This window comes from Saccostrea echinata, unplaced genomic scaffold (assembly GCF_033153115.1).
Source record: "Saccostrea echinata isolate AGI-Se365-2 ecotype Australia unplaced genomic scaffold, CSIRO_AGI_Sech_v1 ptg000007l, whole genome shotgun sequence".
Taxonomy (NCBI): Eukaryota; Metazoa; Mollusca; class Bivalvia; order Ostreida; family Ostreidae; genus Saccostrea; species Saccostrea echinata.
The window spans coordinates 1,600,256-1,612,354 of record NW_026889756.1 but is presented as its reverse complement, the minus strand read 5'-3'; positions in this window follow the sequence as shown (position 1 = coordinate 1,612,354).

The following is a 12,099-nucleotide window of genomic DNA, read 5'->3' as shown; positions in this document are numbered from 1 at the left end:
TGTATAAAGATAATAAAAATCCATAATATTTTTGTGGACATTTTCTCGTTACGGCATATTCAACATGCATGGGCATATATATCAGCAGGACAATATCTCATTCATAACCTGCCTAAACTGAAACATAAAACAAAACATATTACCACTTATACGAGCCTGGTCTCGGATAAGTGAGTTTATTTCAGTAACTCTAGTAATATTTATCTATTCCGGATAAGTTACGTACATTCGGATAAATATAAATTTTCACCCTTAGTTACAAGCTATCATTCCGGATAATTTAGGTCCATTTGTATATAGTCTAATAATAAGTTCTTTTCTACATCCTTTCTCGAAGAATCGATTAAACGGTAAGGTCATGGAAAATTTTTGGAAGTTAAATTGTGGCAATGATTTAAATTTTACCCACCCACCCTCCTCTTGTTTTTAGAACAAATACTGCTGCTTTTGTTATGTCATTGTAGCTGAAGACTGCCTGCTTCGCCCAGCTTCCACAACAGCCTATGTCGCGGTGGTGGATTAGGCGTGTTCGCATATTCCGTAGGGACAGCTTGCTTGGTCCAGAACCTACATCAGCCTATGTGCCGATGGTGAATTTTGTGTGTTTGCGCATTCCGTAAATACAGCCTGATTGGTCCAGCGTCCACATCAGCCCATGTCAAGGTGGTGAATTCTGTGTGTTAACGTATTCCGTGATGACTGCCTGCTGAATACAGCGTCCACTTCAACCGATGTCGCGGTGGTAATTCTATGTGTTTGCGTATTCCGTCGCACCTCAACGCAACTGGAGGAGTGCAACACATATTCTTACGCTCATTCCATTGTTTATCCTATTGCACATGTAAATTGAAATTCAAGATTTGAATTTGTGCACTGGCTTGTAATTGACAAGCAGTTGACTTGATTGATATTGAATTGATTGATTGATTGAACTTGATTGATTGATGATTTATTGATTGAACTTGATTGATAATTGAATTGGTGACGTTCATGCACTTGTGACCTACCCAGTGCATGATCCGCCCGATTTGGGTCGTCACATTTTTTGTATTGATTGTTGATTGTGGGGCAGCCCTGTGGTAGCCCCAGCAAATTGATCACCGCGGCCAGAAGCGCCAAATTAAACAAGCAAAATAATATCTGTTGTTTGTTTGAATAATAGGGAATCTGCAATAATTACAAATATGCTGTTTCTGGTAATCAGAATATTTTTCTTTTAGTTTACAAGAAAATCTGAATTTTAATTTAAATTGATTTTTAGAACAAGATTCATCTAATCGTGTCAGTTCCGTTTTAACTGCTTCCAATATATGTTATGACATTATGCAATACTTTTTTGGTTTGAAACTGGGCCATTGAGTCAACAGAAAGTTGACTTAAAGGTCTGAAACGGTGACTTTATAGTAGAGAACGTTCTTTTGGTCACCTTTCAGTATCTTTTCAGTTATCTAAATGGAATAGTTTCATCCCGTGTTTCTAGTATGTTTCCACGTGGAGGTAGTGATACTGAAGTGTTTCTGAAAGGTTTAACATGTACGGACTGGGACCTTTGTTTGAACACATGAATGACATTTTTTTTTTCTTAGGTTTAAGATCCAAATCGGTTAATACAGATTTTTTAAAATTTTGAAAACGAATTCTATTGAAAGATACTATTATTTCCATAAGTACTGAGAAATTTTTGGCGTCATAAAGGATGTAACAGTTAAAAGACAGTCTAACTCATTTTCTAGATATTGACCTTAATATGTATGGATTGAAAGTTTTGTTTTTAAGCTACAACTTTTGTACTTGAAACTTTTTTTTCTAAGTAATAACTTTTTTCTCTTGGTTTTGATATGTATGGACCGTGACGTATATATATAGTAACTTTTTCGGGGGAGGGGGGGGGGGTACTGCATCTTGCACATTGATATAAATAAGTTGCATGTCTACATAATTATGTAGCAGGTTAATGTTAATAAGTCGCATGTCAACATAGTATTGTTGTATCTTATTGTATGATGTAATATAGTAAGTCTACCGACATTAAAATTACGCTCTAGAGAGATTAGTAACTTGCATGTCAACATGATTATTTTGCATGTTGACATAAATAAGTCGTATGTCTATATAATCATATTGCATGTTAACATAATTTATGATATCTTGCATGTAGAGGGCAGAGATATGCCACCATAATTACCAATATTTAATCTTTTTATTTTATATATATCTGAGTTGATTCGATACGCAAGAGCATGATCTACGTGTGAACAATTTCTTAAACGAGGTAAATTATTGACAAACAAGTTGATGAAACAAGAATATCAGCTGTCTCGTTTAAAGTCATCATTTCGTAAGTTCTATGGTCGATGCAGTGACCTTGTCAGCAAATACAATTTATCACTGAGTCAAATGCTGACTGGTGTTTTTCATACTAGTTGTTGGGCCATTGTTTGCACGCTGAAATATCGACGGATTTTTCCGTTATTTCCCGATCATGACAATGAGCACACGGCGGGTGTGACCGGTCGGCAGGGGATGCTCACTCCTCCATGGCACCTGATCCCACGTCTGATGTTTGGAGGTCCGTGTTTGCTCTGCTCCTATTTTGTATTGTTTAATGGACTTTTGAGCTTGAATGCTGTTCGTTGTCTCCATATATTTCATTTTAAATAAATGTATGCAATATCATGCCTACCGAAATAATAAAATAGATTTCATTTATTTTTAACATTATCTTTTTATTACTTCTTCTCTCAATGATTTTGGTACATAATTCCTTTAAATACACTGAAAATTGAAGCAGATAACATGCTTCATCCTCCCCATAGACACAATGAATTAAATACCCTCCAAGTTTTTTATCTAAGCTCTGAATATTACATTTAAAACGCTGTGCTTTTTTGATTACTGCTAAAATAAAGCATGAAACACTAATCCTAAATTGCATATACTCTAAAGTGCAGGACATTTAAAACGCTTGTTGGTAAACGAAGAAAAGAGAATAATTAGTTTCTATACCCCCTTTTACCATAATTTACCAGGCATATCAGAACATATGGTGAAAACATTTATAAACATTTCGTAAGTATACAAAACATGGTAACTTTTATTTATAAATAACAAAATATAGTATGGTTGAACATGCTATACTTGTGGTACAATGTTTATTTAAAAGAACATTATAATAAGCTCGGTAGCGATTATTAAAATACTCTCATTTCTACTTTTCTTACTATGAAACAATTAACAAGGCACTGTAGGAGTAGTGTTTTCAATCAATTAATACTAACATTTATATCTATAGCCTTGAAATATTTGTCAAAAACTTTCTTTTTGAATCTATAAAGAAAAAAGTCATCTTATTTATGTTTACGTCCTAAAAATGAATATTACAATTATACCTGTAGGTATTGACTGACATAAAATTACCGAACATGTTGTTCCCAGATGGTACATATAGTCTGGAATTGTAGTGCCTTCAGAGACTATGACAAATTTCATTCAGGCTAAGATGTGATAAAATAATTTGATGATTCTAACCCAAAAATGCATATATATTGAAACACTGAAATATTTCGCTCGTTATAATACCCCCCCCCCCCCCCCACACACACACACACATACGCACACACACACGCATAAAATGAAGTGCGGCAAATTAAAAAAGTTTATGTATGAACTTTAAGTAATAACTTTCTTTTTCTTTTTCTTTTATTGTTATCAAACAACCAAAATATAAAGAAACGTAGAGATAAGCTACATTACAATAAATAAATGATTTCAATGAGTTAAAATATTTATTTGATTTAAATAATTAATGATAATAATTAATAGGACTTTCAAACACGGACATTCTTGCACAGGTTTGCATAAACAATTCTATCATATTATTTCTTAGCATGATAATTAACATAAATAATCTTTATTTAAAAAAGACATACCTCTTTTTAGATTTGCTCTTGTGTGTTCATTAAAGTAATAAAAAAGTATTTTTCTACTTATGCTTAAACGCGGCTAGGATAAGGCTGTCCGAAGAATGTCATAGTGTATCAAGTGTACCAGCCGTAGTAACTTCTCTGAACTACCTAGATATGACGTCATAATGGCATATGACGTCAAGTCACTGCAAATTTGAGCAGACATGATGGGGAAAGTGTCATAACTTTTACATTCCTTTCACATCACATGTAGGATTTTTTAACGTTGATGTTTAAAACATGTGTCTAGATTGTTGTTTTAAGGCTGTTATGGTGGTGAATATTAGCAGTATAATGTCGTTATTCCCTTTTCTTGTCTAACATGTACGTATTCAAATAATTACAAAAACGAATGTGAAATGCTCCCCCTTACACGTCCGTAGACAGAGTTAGAATTTACAAATCTTATATATATTAGACTGGCACAAGTGAATAATAAGGATTAATTGAAGATATTCTGTGTGAATCTACTGGAGAAATATGTCCTCTAACTGAATGTTGCTGGGGGATTGTATGTTATTTATCCCATTTTGTATAAATTGCGATGAAGAGTGGAAAATGACCCCTTGTATGTGGGTAAGTTGAATTTCTCGTGAAATATTTTCTTACGAAATAAAATTCAGACTTGCCCCCAGCACTTTATATATACCCAAGAATACGTTTAATTGATTTATGTAACAAGCCGTTCACAAAAATTTTGTTTTTCACTTGTGCTGATGCGATTTTTGTGCAACATTTAAGAAACTTTATAAGTGTCCGTCACGTGATCAACACAGTCATGTGACATCCCAAAAATGCTTTTTATAATACCATATTCAACTCTCTTTACAACCTAACTGTGTATGTTTGCATAGATTACAAATTAAAATCAACACATAGCTGAAAATAAAATAAAGTATATCTAATGCGTATTAAGCCTTCGGACAGCCTTAACATAGCTGCGAAGATGCTTCTCACTACACATCGTATTAAATTTAGTCCTGGTGCTAATATGTTCTTTAAATACCTTTTTTACAGTATTGAACACCAATCACAGAGTTTCAAATATTGACAAGAAGTCGAAATCTGAAGACGAAATTTAAATTACATACTTTAGAGGCATTGACTTCTGTTCAAATTCAAATGAATAATTTTAGGTTGAATACCTACTCGAGACTTATTATTCTGTAATTTTATTTCCTCGTCATTGGCGTACCTCCTAGGAAGCTAGAGAGAGCAATAATCAATACTGCAATGGAAAAAGGCAGAGAAAAATGATAGAATATACCAACATGTTAAATGATGTTTTTAGCCTTTTTGTCTTTTATTTCACAGTTTCATGACATCCCTTTAGAATAACAACAGAACAACAGAAACAACAGATATCAGCTCAGGTGACTAGGAGATGTTTTTATCCTGCAACTACCCCTTGCATTGACCTAATAAAGGTAACGTAATAAACCACAGCTTTATTCGGTCAATGCCCTAAGAAAGCCTCGTGGATGTATTCCGACGTTCTAAAAGCATTGTGACGTCATGAATATTGCAATGTTTACGCCATGGCGTCTTAGATTCAACTGCAGAGATGTACCTAAATCGATTGAAAATAGCTCGTTTCGAAGGTCATGTAAAAATATGTTGCAGGATAAACAAAATACATCGATACTGTCTTGAAATATAAGCGATATTTGGGCTCGGGTCGAAAACATGATAGAGGGCTCGGCAAGCCTCGCTCTCTATCTCGTTTTCTTACCCTCGCCCAAATATCGCTTATATTTCAAGACAGTAACCATGTATTTTGTATATATATCACCTGTTGACCAGTTATACCAGATTTGATCCCTTAATCCCTTAAGTCTCTGAAATGAATTTGGGTATCTAGAAGTTTAAGGGTCTACAGATCAGTTCAGTATCCTCAATCGAGAGATTGACACTCCTTCCATCTGAACATCTAATAAGGAAACATGTGATTGATGCTACCCGGTGTCCGTAATTTCGATTTTTGGGTGTATATTCATATACATGTACTAATATTACAACCTTGATTATGTTTAATTATTATTGTTGTTTCAGTTTTCCTTAATCATCATTTGCGAGTGCAATGCTTGATATTATTGATAGCTATATTAAAGAATATTTACATTTGAAAATTCTTTCCTTTATATAACACCATTGGAAGCAATGTGTATCTATGTCCGTATAACCACGTGTTCCTCACGTCATAAACGTTCGACATAATTTCTCAATGACGTCATAAAGGGTCGACGCGCAATCAGTGGATTAAACAGGAGCCGTTAAGTTTGAAAAATAAATTACTTTATACGTTGAAAATTATAATCAGGCACATATAAAATATGAATAAGTCACAAATGTAAAAATAAGTACATGTAATACGGTATTATCATTTTTAAACATCTATCGGGATATAAATACGGGTTGGTCACGAGATCAAATTTTCATAAAGCCCGAAGAGCTTTATGGTAAATTTGATCTCGTACCAACCTGGATTTATATCCCGATAGATGTTTAAAAATGATACCTTATTTCTTAATTAATCAAAGGAATGCAGAAAGAAAACTTTTCCAAAATTAACACCAAGATGGGGGCCCTGTGACGGCATATATTGATGTTTTGTATATATTGTCGCTGGTGAATATTTGTACCTACGATAACAGTACGCATTGTCATCCATCGGTACATATTGTCACTGGCGACAATATATGCTGAGACAAACCTTCCTTGGACGACGACAAAATGTTCAGTCACACATCAAAGCAGATATTGTTGTCGGCGACGACCGTGTGTATTGTGAACATTTGCACTTTATGTCGTCAATATATTGTTTTGAAGAATATTTTGTGGGGTTTTGAAGAGAGAGAGAGAGAGAGAGAGAGAGAGAGAGAGAGAGAGAGAAACTTTTTATATTAATCATGTTTTTGTACTATCCTCTTTACAGTATTACTAATACAATATAAAAGGTGAAGATATACGAACAGTGATCTATCTCAGAAATCTATAAACAATACAAATAGTGAAAAGGGCATTAGGCAGGGAATATGAATAAGAAATATAGCGTCCATTGCAGCCGCTTCTTTGCAGTTGAAAACAAGCATTTCTTTTAAAGGAATGATTAATATCGTTTAACTAGCATACCAGAAATACTATGGAAACGAAAAAGAAAAATCAATTTATGTCAATAAAGAAAAATGGTCAGGATTAAAAAGAAATAATTACAAAAAATGGATTTCACAAATATTTCAAAGACAATTATTCATAAAAATTATAAATTCATTGAGTAATTGATCATTTATTTTCCTTTAGGATTCTTGAAAAAATATATATGGTAAACATTTGTACAAAAAAGTTTTATTTGCTTTTTCGCAATTCAAGAGCAGGAAGTAAAATTATTGGAAATAATACGTGACCTACAAGAAATGCATTAAATATTCATGTTCCATATAGACTGACGTAATTTCAATGGTAAAAGTGGACCTTTAAACCCCGGCCGGGATTCCCCTTCAGTGGAAATTTACAAATATTTTCGCCAACATTTTTGGTTTAGATTTCATTCTAATTACTTACTGCAAAATGTTTTCAACCCATTGACCGTGAAAAAAGTCCGTCCTTTTGCATACATTTAAACAGAAACATTTAGAGGAAAATTTTATCTGAAGAAATAAAAGAGAAAGAAAAAGAATAATTAATTTTCATGCTTCAAAATTCAGGACTGTCTCAAATTAATTATAAACTGTTTCTTTCTAAAAGAAAATGTACATGAGTCTACAAAGCTGAATCATCTTTTGTTTATCAGCAAAGGAAAAAGAGAAATACCTTTGTTCTCTAACATAAATAAAAATGAAGACAAGGAGTAGTATTCAAAAATCAATGACAAACAAACCATGAAAAAATAAAAGGAAATATGAAATTAAAGGATCAGATGTAACTACATGTATCTTCCTTTCGATTGTTAAGAAAACTTTTTGATCCTTTAAGAATGTTTCATTACAGGGAATAAAATGAGCTTTAGTTGTTCCTTATATGCTTGCATATCATGGTCTGGAAAAAAAAATTTGTTGGTCATATTCTCTTAATGATTATGAGCTAACTGTTTATGTTGGCTGCTTAGCAGTTATTCGAAATGGTTTTGCCGGTCATGGCATGTCCTTTCTATAATTCTATATGTCTTTTGACATTTTAATGTAAATGTTTTACGGAGGCTTCCTTCCGAGCAGCATGTTTTATGAGCTCATTTCAGAGAATAACTATGCCCTGAACTTGAAGATTCATGCTTTTTTTTCCCATTTTCGAACCCTTGAGGCCCATTTCAGTTTTTTTTTTGATGACGTTCGGATAAAAAAAGAAAATGCCGAGACGATGTTGAAAAGTTTGTGTACATAAATTTTGCTTTGAGTATGTTGAATAATGTAAAAATGGTTACTAACTGGAATAGCATGAGATTATAAGATCAAAAAATTATAAAAAAAAGACAATTTCAAATTATGACTGATCCTTTTCATAAAATATATATGCCCCGTTTGCGTCATTTCTGTTGGTATATAATAAAATTGCATGCCTAAAAATGTTGTAGAACTGAAAACAAATTACATTCGTTAATTATCTAAAATAAAAATTACATTAAATTTTTTTGAAACAGTATCCATGATAGAAATTCATTATTGATGATTTACTCAAAGGTTTTTTTTAAAGCAAGCTTGGTTTATATTATGATAAGATTTTTTTAATTGAAAATTTTAAATTCGTTGTTTCCGAAATCGAAAAAAAAAAATCGCCTGCATAATATAATGTTGAAAAATTAAGTAAATCAGAGTGCTGTCCGTATAGAATTTGTTATTAGTTCTTTTTTTCCATAATCAATTAAAAAAAAGGGAGGGGCACTGTAATGCAATATATCTAAAGGTCATAATTTAAGAAAAACTTAAAGCACTTAATATTTTATTCACATAGAAAAAAACGGACTAAATTGACTAGATAGAAGTGTCATTGGCGATATATCTCTCTCCTGCTGAGAAATTGCACATTGGTTTATTTACACTAATAACGATTTTCAAAAGTGTTATTGTTCATGAAGTCGGATTGAATGACACTACACCATTCATATTTTTAAATAGTATTGAAACACCAAACATCGATACGTCTGAATGTTGCTCTCAAACAGGAAGTTAGTTCTTCAAAAGACTAAAGTTGCAAATGCTACAATATAGATAATAATAACCATTTAATAATAAATACTAAACCGAAACTGGAGAAATAACTACTACAGTAAAAGTATAAATATGAGTATTGACAACTTGACACATAAAAATTATTCATGAAAACAGTGCTACACAGCTCCCAGATGAAAGCCTCTAGATTATAAATGAAATTTTCCATGCTGTTTATTAATTGAATTTTTTTTTCTTAGGTACTGTTTTTTTTCCAAAGAGAGTGATTAAGATATTTCTGTTATATTTTATAACTCAATGCGCAAAGTCCTGTTCTGAGTAATTTTCCAAGAAATACATTTGATGAATATCTTTGGTTCCTGATTTGAAATGAACTATTTGAAGATAAAGAATTGAGATGAATCTGAAAAAGATCAACAAATAAAACAAATATGCCATAGAACAGATATGGGATCAGCTGCCTAGGAAAAAAATAAGTATTATATTAAAATTGAAAATATTTAAATAGGTTAACTACAAACTATAATCCATTTCTTTTGCATAACAGTTCAAGGCCTCTTGGGCCGATATGACAAATGATATAAATTAAAGTATGCATTTTTTCCTCAAATGTTTGAATCATTTGGACTTTGAGTTCATATTTTCCTTATTTATTTTAAAAACAATAAAAATATTTGTTGACATGTACATCACTGCTTTGCAAACATCCAAATCAAGAACGTGTAAACGTTTTGATCATACTTTCATAGGTGTCGTCAGGGAGATTTTGTTATCTAAAATCCCCCTGCTACATGTATATTGCAAATACTTTTTTCTTTCACCTCTCAGAATTAGAGTCTCGCGTTGATAGTAAATCAATGGTTTCATGAATCATATGGAGTACAACATAGATAATGGCTTAACAAAGAGATTATACAGGAGTACTGCAAAACGATATTTTTGAGGAGTGTTGTAAATTAGATGTGGATACTTGAAAACTCCAAGGGACTTTTAGAAAATTTGAAATCACAGTTTTACAAAAAATAATTAACATCAAAACGTACGACTTTTCAACACTTTATAAAACAATCCTCCACGATACATTAATTTTTCCAGGTTTTTGACATTATACATGTAGACAGCTGCTCTTTAAATAAAAGTGGAACTCGTAAATTTATTTGCCTTGTCATTGGTCATTTGCAAAATTATTTTGTTTAAAAACATTCTGATTGTAGACTCTGAAGTGCTCTTAAGTAAAAGTGAAAAAGATGAGTTTTTGATTGACAATATCTGTGTAGTTTTTGGAGACCAAGTCTTCCAACAATTCGTCATAATTCCCATAGGTAATAGTTGCGCCCGTTATAAGCAAACCTGTTATTGTATTAAAATGAAGCAGAATTTGTTAAATAAATCTTTCTTATGAGAAGAATGACACTTGATGTGGCCTTCAGATCAATTAAGATATTTCGACGACGTATCACCAATTATCAATAGTTACTTCCACTCATATGTCGACTCAGATACATACCAGTGAACGTGAAATAAAAGATAACATAGAGTCTGACACATTTGTTTCATATTTTGATATTTTACCAGAAAAGACGCTATTGGTAACCTTAAAACAAACCTTTATGATAAACGTAATGACTTCAATTCCCTTTATTTTGTAGCAATATAACATTATCACCTACATATGGGGTTTATGTTTCCCAGTTGATTCAGTACGCAAAAGCGTGCTCCACGTACGACCAATTTCTAAAGCAAGGAAAGCTATTTACAAACAAGATGATAAAAAAAGGATATCAACAATTTTGTTTAAAGTCAACAATTCGCAAGATGTATGGTCGAAACAATGACCTTATCAGCAAATACAATCTATCATAAAATCGAATGTTAACTTACCTTTTTCATACTAATAGCAGACCATTAAATTGTGTGTTTGTTTGTTGTTTAACGTCCCTTTCAAGAATTCTTCATTCATATGGAGATGCAACCACTTGCCGGTGGACGTCTTCAAATTTAGACATATACTCAGGATTATTGAGAAGTAAGTAATCGTTTTCATGACAGCACCTTTTGCGGCACGGAACCTCGGTTTATATGGTCTCAAGCGAAGGATCAGTTTCCATGTGACCCGCGACGTAAGGATCAACTCTGGAAGATTACGCCAGAAGATTGGTCAGAGATGAAAAAAGAAGACCTTGACACGTTGTCAGAATAAATTAAATGTATAGGATGTATGTTAAAATCTCGCATAAAGAGATTGAGGGGCATAATGAAAACCAACTATCCTTCTGTGTTCAATAATTCAGAAGTAAAAAAAAAAGAAATAAATAGATTACACGATCAGTATATACTGGTCCCTGCTGACACTTTATATGAACCAAAGATGTCGATGAATTGACCTATGTGACAATTATCTCTCAATAATGTTGTTTTGCACTTGTGCTGATTCGATTTTTGTGCAACTTTAGGAATTTATAAATCTCCGTCACGTGATCAACAAAGTCATGTGACATCACAAAAATGCATCATTTCAATACTTGATTACACTCTCATCACAAGTTGACTGCAAATTCATACATAGATTACAAATTGAAATAAAAATTTAGCTCAAAATAAAAGGTATATTTTAATGCATATTAAGCCTTCGGACAGCCTTAAAGAGGCTGGGGGGTTGTGGCCATTTTTAGACTATATTGATCTCCTTTAGAAGAAGAGCTCCATATGAAGATATAGAAAATGATCAAATTTTAAAACTAAAATTTTTGAAATTTTTCTTTGCCAAATGATAGTTGACAGCTTAAGATATCATATCTAAAAAATTAAATTAAATCTGGTGGTTAATTTGTGGTTAATTTGTTGACCCCCCAGCCTCCTTAACAAAGCTGCGTTCATATGAAGCAGAATGTTTTCAAAACCTTATACGTGAAAAGAAGAAACCACTTGCTTTGGCCTTAAACTCGACATTTTGATATACCGACGACGTATTG